Source organism: Pseudophryne corroboree, chromosome 2, assembly GCF_028390025.1.
Source record: "Pseudophryne corroboree isolate aPseCor3 chromosome 2, aPseCor3.hap2, whole genome shotgun sequence".
Taxonomy (NCBI): Eukaryota; Metazoa; Chordata; class Amphibia; order Anura; family Myobatrachidae; genus Pseudophryne; species Pseudophryne corroboree.
The window spans coordinates 203,723,698-203,736,800 of NC_086445.1; positions in this window are offsets into that span (position 1 = coordinate 203,723,698).

Sequence of the window (13,103 nt, forward strand, 5' to 3'; positions counted from 1 at the left end):
GGAAGGTTTTTACAGTGCATAGAAGTGTTATAAACAATAAACACAGGTTAACTAAGATCCAGACTACTTTCCTCAGGAAACTGAGGAGGAAGAATGTAACTAGTATGAGGAGGAAAGAGTGATGTGACACAGGCATGGCTTGTTTGCATAGCAAGTAAAAAAACAAAACATGTCATCGGAGATTAGTGACAGTTTAGTGCAGCTTTGGAAGATCAAGCATGATACTGTAGGTGTCAGTTACTGTACTGTGCAACATTAAACCCAAAGACTACAGAAAAACATATGCTTTAAAAGCTTGGTCAGCTTTTTATATTTTTAGTGTAATGATTTGTGTGTACTCACACACTTATTTGGGTTCTTTATTTTAAAAATATCATTATTTTACAATTTGATGGGCAGACTTAATATACACATAGAGGAACTGACGTAGGAAGCGGGATCAATCCATCGCCAATCCTGCTTTTTTTCATAATTTATCCCTGGGTCTCAAATGTGATTGGCGCTCACATGTTCATTACCGCAGAAATTCAAGAACCATATATTTAAAAAAAAAAACTGCATTCACTTAGAGGTATATACAAATGCCATATTGTATAATAATAGATGAAGTAGCATACATGTACTAAAATTTTAATGCTGCGTCTCACCAATTGCATTGCACACATAAACATATTCAAAATATTATCTTAAAAAATGTAACAGGATTTCACTGCATACATCTTATCAGCCAATCGTGTGGTGGTAATACAATATATAAAAGTAAGCAGATATGTTCAGGAGGTTCAGTTGTTCTTCAGACCAAATACCAGAATGGTTAAGCAATGTGAACTGAGTGACTTTGACTGTGGAATAACCTTTGGTGCCAGTTGGGGTTGGTTGAGTATATCAGTAATAGCTGAAATAGTTTCTAGCAGTGCTGCCATCAGAGATTGTTGGGTCCAAGATTGCCAGAATAGGCGCCTCTTCCCTCCCAACTGAACAAGTAGAAAACAGGATCAACCATGGAGTCTCCCAGGATTCCAATGCTGGACCTGAGTTTCACCCAGCTCCCCTGAGCTGGACCTGGGCTACATCTGTTTTTCCATGATAGCTTGTCAGGAACCCTGGAAGTCATGGTAATGACAGAGTCACCCTCGCAATGCCAGTTGCAAGTGGCAGAACAGGGCTGTTCCTCTCTTCTCCTTTCAGTGTGATATCATGAGTGACCTCTCATTCCCCAGCAACAGCAGAGGAGAAGAGGAGGGGATCCGATCCAGCCAGCAGTCAGTCTGGCCCCTAACCTCTGCTACTTGCATCGGGAGTCACTGGCAAAGCAGTATAGTATCTTAATGGGTAACTCACACTATGATTCTCTGGAGAGTAATGAACGACTCATCACACAGCTAAGTCATTCATATCACTCTCCAGCCGACACTGGGAGCTTGGTTTGTTTTTATGGAAGCTACACTAAGATTACCCCTCCTTCCAATCAAACTGGGTGGCCATGTCACTCTGTGGTGGCTGACCCCAACCCCTTTGGTGGCTTGCCACACCCCTTAAGCCCGGGCCCCATCCACTGCATTCCCTGGAGGGCCCTTCACGCCCAAGTCTGACATGCTTCTGTTTTTATTTATCTAAATAAACCTGTTATTTTGCATATTACCCTATTGGCTGCTTTATATCATTTCATTTGGATGAAAGAGACTGAATCAGAAGTTGTCAGATACTCACTGAAATTCCAGATGCACAGATAAGCATAGTTTAAATATATAATTTCTCTGATTGTATTTTATACTGTTATTCATGCAGGGCCGTCTTTTCGTATGGGCTCAATGGGCAGTTGTTCAAGGGCCGCAGGGGTATAAGGGGCCCAGGCTGATAGCTGAGGGTACCCATTTTCCATGGGTACCAGAGTTTTGAAAATCTGCCACGGGGGAACCACTGATATTTGACTTCAAAGCAGTGGTCCCCATCTGAGTCTGTTAATTGCTCTTCCCAGCCAGATATCTCGGGTTCTGTCTGACTTAGAGTTTTTCTGAAAGTATATGCCAAAAGTTCTCACTTTTTGGTGGACGCTGGCAGCTTGTCTCTACAATGCCCAGAACCAGAGATATCAGCCTTCGAGCAGCTGGTCCCTGCTCCAGCTCCACACGCCTGGTATGCAGTTTTATATAGTACCTCCTGAAAGGTGTGACTCTCTAGTTTTTTTATCTCATTGAAAGCTAATATGAAAATTATGAATATTAAGCTCACTCCATTATCCACCCCTCCCCTGCGATTTAAACACCCCCTACCACCCTGGAAGTCATGTATCGGGGCCCCTTCATTTAGCCCAATGCCCCCTTCTACAGTTTAGTGTTCTCCCTCCCACGCCATCTCCCACCATCTGTGCAGTAAAGAAGTAATTAGCAGAAATTACTGCTACATGCTGAGCGGAAGATAGAACAACTCCTACTGCCAGAGGGACATCAAAGCTGTCACTGATAGCAACCCCCACCCCTACCGCTGGAGGATGGGTAGGGGCCCCCGTGCACAGCTTTGCCCAGGGCCTACGCTGCTGTTAAGACGCCTCTGTATTTGCGTTGAGTATGTGTGACCAGCGATCAGGAGACTGCCGGTTACAATACCGAGGCGGGATCCTGGCTATCAGATGGCCGGCGGGGGCGCAAGCCAAACGAAGCCCCTTGTGGGCTCGCTGCGCTCGCAACAGGTTTTATTTTCCCACTCTATGGGTGTTTTGGACACCCATGAGTGGGAATAGTCCCTGTTGGTCGGCATGCCGACTATCAAGTTTTTCAGATGCCGGGATCCCGGCGTCGATATTGTGACCGGCAGTCTTCTGACCGCCGGTCACATAAACGTAACCCCTGTATTCAACAGCAAATCCACCCACGATTAGAGTCGGACTGGCCCACAGGGTTACAGGGGAAACCCCCGGTGGGCCCCACCTCCTAGGGGCCCTTGTACTCCGCCAGGGATCAGGTTCCAGACTGTGCACTAATTATGCATTATCCATATGTTACATTATACTGCACAGCGCTTTGGTGTATTTTCTACAGTACGTTGCTGCTATTAATCTGGTACATTATTCTGAATGCACAAGCAGTATTTACGGTATATATTTATCAAGGGGCCCAGACCATACACTTGCTAATGGTTAGCCAAGCCTCTGTGGTGACAGGCCACACCCATAGGCATGGGCCCCTACTACTGTATTCCCCAGGTGGGCCCTTCATGCCCCAGTCCGACACTGCCCACAATACTACACCTAGTGTTGTGTATATCATTTTATTTCCCTATTTGGCACTCTGTGCTTCCCCCACTTTCTTTCACAGTTGGCCTTTTTTTTTGTTAAGCAGTAAGCACACATTACAACTGGTTGAGGCACACAGACCTTACATGCTGTACAGTGAAAGCAAGAATCGTAGTTTGAGGATTTAGAATTTAGCTTTCTTTTAAGGGCCCTACACAAGTTTCTTCGCTCCCCCGTCACCCGGCTCCATAGCCCTACATGCTAATATGGACGAGATTGTCCATATTGGCCTGCAGGTATGAGCGAGCCGGCACCAAAGATGAACGAGCGCGGGGCCGTGCATTGTTCATCGTTGGTGCCTACACACTGAAAGATAAGTACAATATCTCGTTCATTAATGAACGAGATCGTTCATATCTTTCAGTGAAATCTTTAAGTGTGTAGGGCCCATTACTCTATCACCTATTGCTGAATATTCTGTCTGTGACATTATATCATATAGAACACTTAAATTAAACTACTGCATATGTAATCTTCATTCATAGAACATGGAATTATTTTACTTGCTAAACTCTGTTGCATGGATGGTTTGAAAATATTGATGCAATGTAAAAAGGGAAAAGGCAAGAAAAAGTAAATCCTAAAATGTTCAAAATCCACCACATGTCACGGTGAGCACCTCAACAGACTATTTAGTATACATATATTCTCTTCTTGCAATATGTTTTGTAATCTTTGTAGAAAATTAAACTTCTTCTTAAGCTGAATTTTCCCAAGCATGCCCCCTAGTGCTTCTATGTATATACTGCAAGATGCTGAATTATTTTAAATATACTCAACTTGGAGGAACGTGCTTGGCGAGCAGGAATGGAGCAAAATGAAGCAAAAGCTAAAATGCCTCTTGTAGCCTGCTGTTACTCAGAAGATAGTATTATCAATTATGTAATTCAATACACATCTTACTTGGAGCTTGAAGCTGATTAGGAAATAGGAAAGATAATCTGTATTGAATGACTCGGTATCAAACAGTAATACAAACAGATTAAAGTTCCTCTGACCTGTATTGCATAAACTTGTAGGGTCTTTTCAAATGTCAGTTTCGGATCTCTATGTTATATAGTTGCACGTATTTGGGGATCTTGAAACTTTGACTGCCACTACTTGCAGGTTCTTTTTTTTTTTTTTTTTTGGGGGGGGGGGGGGGGTCATTCTGATTTATTGCATCTTTCTTTTTTTATTGTTTGTTTGTTTTATAAAATACCCGATCAGTAAAAAAAACTGATAGATATTTTAGTCTCAATCTTAACACACTGACATGACTTTTATACATACAAAAATAGATATTGTACCTGCTCTTTTACTCTCTTGCTCCAAGTGTTGTTCACTTACAGATGTTTATAAAATTTCAGCGCTAACAAAATAAGAAATACTTAACCCTGCCATTCATATTTTTCTAGGCCCGTTTTGGCTGAGTGGCTCTTCTAGATATTGTTATCTTGAATCTGTCTGAACACATTTTGCATGTAGCTGATATAGCTTTAGCTGGAGCTCAATTCCTTATAAGTACAATGATCCTTTTATAGGAAGTAACTGTGAGGAGTCTTTCAGGCTGTGATGCTCTTGCAGTGGTGCTGGGGGTATAACAGAGGTGCTTTTCTCCTGGTCAGCATAGGACATTCCTTGGCTGGTTTCAGCACAGAAGGTTTTCTGCTACTAATTCCTTCTGGGAAGTTTATATTTCTTACATTTTAAAGCATCAATCCCCTTTTCCTGGTTTGGGCAATAATAACTGGCGCTTTTAATGGAATTTTACTAAAGTTAACAAAAAATAAATAAAAACAGTAAAAATAGAGTTTGAGATACTTAGTGATAAATGTTACTATTGAGTGCCAATCACACTGTTCCGCTCTAATTACGCAACATTCCAATGGTTTATATATGGTTAGGCATACTTGCCAGCATTTAAGCTGTCCCCATCCAGGAGCCAGGTGGGAGGTGTGGGGGCATGTCACCTTAATCTCTCATTGTTACCCCACCCCTGCAATACAAAGCTAGAACACTCACAGGAGCAGAATGTGGGAGACTGCTCTATTTTCCGTGAAGTCTGGGACAGCCACCTGAAATTCATGGGTCTCCCAGAGATTCCTGGAGAGTAGGTTAAGTATGTGTAGGGTCAGGGCAGTAGATAGCCTGGCTGGGCCCAGGTACTTTTCAGGGGGCATGCCCAGTGGCGTAACTAGAAGTTTTTCTCCCCCAAGCCAAAAAATTATTCGGCGCCCTCCCCCCCCCCATCCCCCATTCCCCATAATTGGCACTATTAAAGGGATAAGCATGCGCGCGCCAAAGGCGCGAGCGTGCCGCAAAAAAGGGGCATGACTTCGTTGGGATGGGCGTGGCTTTGCATAAAGGGGCGTGGCATTGCAGGAAAAGACTTCCTTATACCCCAGTTTTGCAACCTGCATGCCCAGACGTTGGCCACCACAGGAAAGAAAAATAATCCTGATTCATGCCCCTTACATTATTTGTCATTTTTCCTCCTTATAGTAATGCCCAGTATACATTATGCCACATACTGCAATGGCCCTTAGACATTATTCCACACACAATAATGCACATGACACAATATGCACACACCATAATTCCCCCGACACATTATGCCACACACCGTAATGCCTGTGACACATTATGCCACACACCGTAATGCCTGTGACACATGACAACAGGAATCGCAATGCCCGTTATACATTATGCTACACACTGCAATGCCCCTGATACATTATAGCACATACAATGTCTGTGACACATTATGCCACACACCGTAATGCCTGCGACACATGACGACAGGAATCGCAATGCCCGTTATACATTATGCTACACACTGCAATGCCCCTGATACATTATAGCACATACAATGCCTGTGACACATTATGACACACACTGCAATGACCCTGAGACATTATACCACATACCACAATGCCCGTGATATAGTATACAACACACAGTAATGCCTGACACATACCGCAATGCCCGTTATACATTATGCCACACTGCAATGACCCTGAGACATTATACCACATACCACAATGCCCGTGATATAGTATACAACACACCGTAATGCCTGACACATTATGACACACACCGCAATGTGCGTGATACATTATGCCACACACTGCAATGACCCTGAGACATTATACCACATATCACAATGCCCGTGATATAGTATACCATACACCGTAATGCCTGTGACACATACCGCAATGCCCGTTATACCCTATCATAGGTGTGCGCAGGGGGGGTGCCTGGTGCGCACAGGCACCCCCTAATGTCTGGCACCCCGAGCTCACATGCCTGATGCAGCGATAACTGAGCAGGCTGATTACTGGCCCCTCTGCGCTGCACCCTGTCAGGACTGCATTACTGACCGGACGCTTGGGTTAATCAAGGGTGCCACTGCCACCGGCTTTCAAATTCCCAGCTCCATCTCCATGTACAAAAACAGCGTGATGTGATTATGTCATGCTGCTCACATGCCCACCCGCCACATGCCCACCTCTCTTCTACTATGCTATGCCAACGCCAGCCATTGATAAGGATCAGCATGCAGCCAGCGTTCCTCTTAGGAAGACAAATTCAATACTAGCAGGCAGCTGGCAGCAGCATTGACACATCACTCGTTTTTCCAGCAGCAGCAGTGCTAGTCTGCGACTGTCAGTGTCAGTGAGTGACTGACTTGTAAGTAAGCTGCTGCAGCTTGCAGGGCAAAGAGAGGGGGAGCCAGACCAGGCTGAGGAGGAGCAGTGTAATTGCAGTGAGTGCCATCAGGGGTGTTTGTTTGGTGCACCCCATAACATCTGACAATGTATCTGCTTTATTAGGATTGGTACAAGGGTGGATATTTTATATTGCGTTGACCGTCAATAGATGGTGCTAGACACGCCCAAAAGGCGGTGGTAGACACACCCCTCCGATGGTGCACCCCCTAATAAAATGTGCTGCGCACGCCTATGTACCCTATGCCACACTGCAATGCCCCTGAGACATTATACCACATACCACAATGCCCGTGATATAGTATGCCACACACTGTAATGCCTGTGACACATTCTGACACACACCGCAATGTCCGTGATACATTATGCCACACACCGTAATGCCCATTACACATTAAGTCCTACAGTAAGGCTTCTAATCACTTTTAAATTACCTGCTCGTTGCCAGGGGTTTCATGCTCTTGGTTCCATGCACGGTGCCAGGGGTTTTCATGCTCAGGGTGTCATGCTCGTTGCCAGGTGTTTCATGCACTGGGTGTCATGCTTGTTGCCAGGGGTTTCATGCACTGGGTGTCATGCTCGTTGCTAGGGGGTAGTGCTTGTTGCTAGGGCTGTGCTCCCAGTGCCACATATGTCCCCAGTGCCAGATATTCCCCCACGGTGCCAGGTACTCACATGCCCCCAGTGCCAAATATAGCCCCACCCCCCAGTGCCACATATGCCCCCAGTGCCAGATATTCCCCCACAGTGCCAAGTGCTCACGTGCCCCCAGTGCCAAATATAGCCCCCCCCCCATGTGCCAGGTACACATACAGTGCCATATATGCCCCCTCAGTGCCCCCCCAGTGCCATATGCCCCCTCAGTGCCCCCCCAGTGCCATATATGCCCCCTCAGTGCCCCCCCAGTGCCATATATGCCCCAAGTGCCAGATATTCCCCCACAGTGCCAGGTGCTTACGTGCCCCCAGTGCCAAATATAGCCCCCCCCCATGTGCCAGGTACACATACAGTGCCATATATGCCCCCTCAGTGCCCCCCCCCAGTGCCATATATGCCCCCAGTGCCAGATATTCCCCCACAGTGCCAGGTGCTCACGTGCCCCCAGTGCCAAATATAGCCCCCCCCATGTGCCAGGTACACATACAGTGCCATATATGCCCCCTCAGTGCCCCCCCCAGTGCCATATATGCCCTCTCAGTGCCCCCCCAGTGCCATATATGCCCCCCTCAGTGCCCCCCCAGTGCCATATATGCCCCCTCAGTGCCATATATGCCCCCTCAGTGCCCCCCCAGTGCCATATATGCCCCCTCAGTGCCCCCCCAGTGCCATATATGCCCCCTCAGTGCCCCACCCCGCGCTCCCCCGCTGCTGTGAAGGAGGGACACGGAGGGCACAGCGCGCGCCTCTCCTGTGTCCCTCCTGGGTCTCCGGCCGCGGGTCTGTTAAAGGAAGTGCCGGTTCGTGAGCCAATCAGAGCTCACGAACGGCACTTCCTTTATTAGACACGCCGGAGACGCAGGAGGGACACGGGAGAGGCGCGCGCTGTGCACTCCGTGTCCCTCCTTACAGCAGGGAGGGTTAGTGACAACAGATTGACATGCGGACGCTCGTCCGCATGTCAATCTGCTCTAAATCAGTGGCGGCGCCCCCGCAGCCCTTCGCCCCCAAGCCACCGTGAGGGCTGCGGGGGCAGTAGTTACGCCACTGGGCATGCCCTAATCACAGGAGGCATGGCCATATACCCTTTAAAGAGACAAAGAAAAAAATGGGGTTATTTTTTAACACCTCCGGTCCACTCTGCAGCCCAGCACGCTGAGGAGAAAAGCTGCAGCTGCCAGGTAAAAAGGGGGGAGGGTGGGGGGGCCACATGGCCACTCCATCAGACCTGGGCCCATGTAATTAGTACCCTCCCCCACCTCTCTCGGATCAGAGCTTTAGGTGCCCTCAAATTGCCCAGAAACTAAAGAGTAAAATTAATTTTCTACAATTGTTGTACAGTAGTTTTGGTCTAGATTTGCAACTGAAAAGTCATCAGAGTGAAACCTTTCCATATTTACTGACTTTTTAAAGATCCCTTCTGGAACCTGTAAGTCCAGGTTCGAGAGTGAGGGGGCATGGCGCCAAGAAGTGCATCATAGTAACCCTGCCCCATGATGTACAATACTGCGATTCGTGGCCTTGTGCAGCAGAAGAAGAGAGTATTGACTGCATAGGAGAGGAAAGGGTTAAACATCTGGGGAGGGGTGGACCTAGCTGTAAGGAAAGTACAGCCTTCTTTAAGGGGAGGGCTTGATATATATAGGGAAGGTGAAGCCATTTTAAGTCTCTTGGTGATTCGGTTAGGTGAGTGCTGCAGTGCAAGCAAAACTTTGTTTTATTAGGGGATTCTTGCTGTGCAAGTTACAGTTACAGTTCAGTGAAGTGTCTGGAGTCAGTGTCTCGGCACATGAGTCATGACTCATCTGTAGTGGAATGTGTTGCAGAGACTGCACATGAATCAGTGAGTTGCCAGGGCTGGAGGATCAGTGCTGGACTCATGGAGTTATTCAGCTGCAGTGATTGTACAGTGTATCTGGGGGAGGCAGCTGCTTATGCCCTGATAATAATATATTAACATAGATTTACTGTTATGTTGATATGTTATTAATAACCACTTATTGCATACTAGTTATAGAATATGACATTACTTCTGGCTGAGGAGAGAAAGCTTAACAGCCATGAAACACATCATTCATTCTGTAACTAAACCAAATAAAAACGTTTTTTTTAATCTTGCATACTTTGCTGATTGGATGATTTTAGGTGGGCTTGGATTTATTATATCATCCACTATCTAGCCTCCAGGGAGTTTTCCACCCACAATCACACTGAGCAGGATCAGTGAGCACTGAGCCGAGAGCCCTGTACCACAGGGGCTCCACCTCCTGCTGCATGAATCAGCTCCATCCACTGAGTCACTGAGTCTACACAGTGTACAACTGTCTCACTCACTGGCAGACTCAGGATGAATCATGATTCATGACATGGATCAGGCACAGCAGCAGAGCACTCACTGACTGGTGAGTCGTGACTGCTCCCTTCCCCCTCCCACTGGGTGTCACCTGGTATAGCCTCTGGCCAATCACAGCTAAAGACAGCAGAACACACTGACTGAAGGACACAGGACACAGAGTTTCCTCCCTCTGTCTGAGAGAAGCTGCTGCTGCTGCTGTCTCGACTCATGAAACAGTGAGTGACTCGAATCATTCACACTTCCTGATGATTCCAGCTACTGTGTTGAGACAGAGTCAGTAGCCATCTCTATTGTCAGCCCCCTGCATTTAGGTCACACATCAGTGCTCTGGCTGCCACTCGCCCACGACGGTCCGCCGGGACCCCAGCCCGTTACCGCTCATCTGGCGGTGGGGGCTGGTTCCGGGGGCGAGCTGGCTAGGGCCTCCTAGAGGGATCTGGCGGAAGCCGGGCCGGCTGTGACTGGCGGGAGCGGCCGACGAGGAGGATCAGAGAGGGAGTCAGGCCGCACGGAGGTGGGCGGGCAGCAGCCCTTGCCTCCAGGCATGGCCGGGGAAGCCCCAGTGCCGGGTGCCCGCGGGAGCGCGCCGCACTGGGCGCTCATCCAGGGACCGGAGACTGAGTTCGATGCCCAGCTCTTCCCCCTTGCCGGGGCCGGCTAGTGGTTCCAGGCGGGGGGAGGGCACTGGGCGGGGGACGGTGGCCAGCTGAGCGAGGCCTGTTGCAGGGCCTCGCACGACGTCATCCCCAAACGCTTCGGCTGAGAGAGCACGGACCGGAAGCGGTGGGACGCGCGCCCACGCGCGGCTCCGGCGGTGCCGCTCGCGCACGTGTGCGCGCAGCGGCGCCGCTTTCCTCCTTGTCTCCTCAGCCCTCTCCCCCGCAGCCGGAACACGGTGTGGAGCGGGGAGGGAGGGGGAGAGGCAGTGATCAACCAGGTTAAGCTAATGGGGCTCTTAATGCAGGAGCCCAGACAAGAGGCCTTGTGGTGACAGAGAGCAGTGGGGCGCGCGCCCGAGGTGCGCGCGCGCCCACGCTCGCCTTTGGCGCCGCTAGCCGCGCACGTGTGTGCGCAGCAGCGCCGCCGGCCCTGCTGTCTCCCCTGCTATCTCCCAGGCAGCCGGAATCCGGCGGGAGCCGGGGATAGAGGGGAGACAGGGCAATTATGATCACTGGCAGGGCAGTGCGATACCAAGGAGAAGGGGTGCGGCAGCAAGAGGTCACGGGGTGCGTGCACAGGAGGTGCGCGAGCCCGTGTCCACTGCAAGCGGAGCGGTGCGCACGCGCTCTGCTGCGCCGCGGGGTTCCCGGTCTTTTCAGATCACTCCCCCGGGGCCGGAATCTAGCGGCCTGCGGGGGAGGAGGGGGGACAGGGAATGGGTTAGTGGCCGCGGGGCTGCTGCACGCGCCGCAGGAACTCGCGGCGGTCACCCCCCCCCTCTGCGGCATCGGATAGTTCCGATACACGGGAAGAGGGGACAAATTCAGAGGCAAGGGCAGTGCGGGCGCCGACAGCGGTGCCTCCGCTTTCCCGCAAGGGCAGCGTGCGTCGGATGCCCGGCACACGCATGTCGGGCGGCGAGCGCGTGGTCGCACGCGGGCCCCGGCGAAGGACCCAGGACCGCGCTTTGGGGCAGTCACGACCCCTCCGGAGCGCTGGCTCGGCCCTGGCCACAGCGGTGAAGGTGTTAGGGCCGCTAGCCGCGGCTGCCTCCCCTAGAACGGCTGTTCGTTCCGGCGGGCTATGGCGGCGCAGCGGGTGGCACGCGCCTGCCGTGAGCTCGGGACGGCCGCCGCAGAATTACAACAGGGTCCAGGGCAGGACGCGGGGGAGCTCACGGCCGCAACGCCCCCAGCACGGAGGCCGCGGCATGTGCCGCGAGTACTGGAGGGGTCCTCCGCTTCTTCCTCTTTTTCAAGGGAGCTCGGGGATGAGGCGATGGCAGATTTCGAGGAGGAAGGCAACGATTGGGACGCGCCGGAAGATTCCATGTCGGGGGAGTCGGCGGCATCAGGTAAGGTGGTGCAGTCGGTATTCGGGTTCCTCCACGAGCTTTAGTTCGCGTAGTTCTTCCTCTTCCTCCTCTTCATCTTCAATGTCGTCACAGGCGTCCGAAGTCAGTAGCACAAATAGGGCAAAGAAGCGGGCAACTAAATTCGCCAAGAGGGCAGCGGAACAGGCGCAAGCGGCTTAGCGAGGAAGCGCGTAGGGCCAAGAAGCTCGCAATTTGCCCGGTGTCGTGCGATTCGTCTATACTGCTGTACTGCGGGGGCTGCGAGATAGCTGCCGCAAGAAGATTTGGAGGGGGGACTTCGTGGACGTGTTCGTATTGACGAAGGTCGCGAAGAAAGAGTATAAGGTGGCGGCGCAAAGAAGGGCATCGGGGCTGAGGCATTCCGTACCTTCGATAATTGCCTGGCCGGGTTCTGGGTCTTCGCGGCATCTTACCTGGAGGACAGGCCAGCAGAGCACACGAATATAATAAGGTACCTGCATCTCATACATGACATGCAGCGCACGTCTTCGGGATCGGAGTGGCGCAGGTACGATCAGGAATTCAGGGAACAACAGGAAGGTTTGCAGGTCATGGACTTCGGGTTCAAGGACGTTGAGGTTGGGCTCAAGGTCACCCGGGCTTCGCTACAGGCGGAGGAGCCCCGGAAGCCGGGGGCGGACGGGCACCACGCAGGGTCGTCCTCCCAGGGGTTCGGCGCGGACGGCGGATTGGCCAAGTCAGGTAGGTCGGCAGTCCGCGCAGGGGGGCGTGCCACCACAAAAGGAAAATGTTTCGCGTTTAACAACGCGGTGTGTTCCTTCGGGGGATGACTTGGTCATCTCTCCAGTGGGGGTGGTTCCTAAGAAGGCTCCAGGCGCCTTCCGGCTCATTTGAGTTCGCTTTTAGGTGTGTACTGCCGGAAGCTGTGAAGGGCGACTGCGGGGTGTGCCAGAACGCACCATTTCGTGCGTTTGTCCTCAGAGATTAAGAGGGATTTGGCAATATGGGCCTCGTTCCTCGAGGACTTCAACGGGGTGTGTATATGGCAGGCCCCAATGGCGGACAGCGCTAGGTTGCAGCTGTTCACCGACG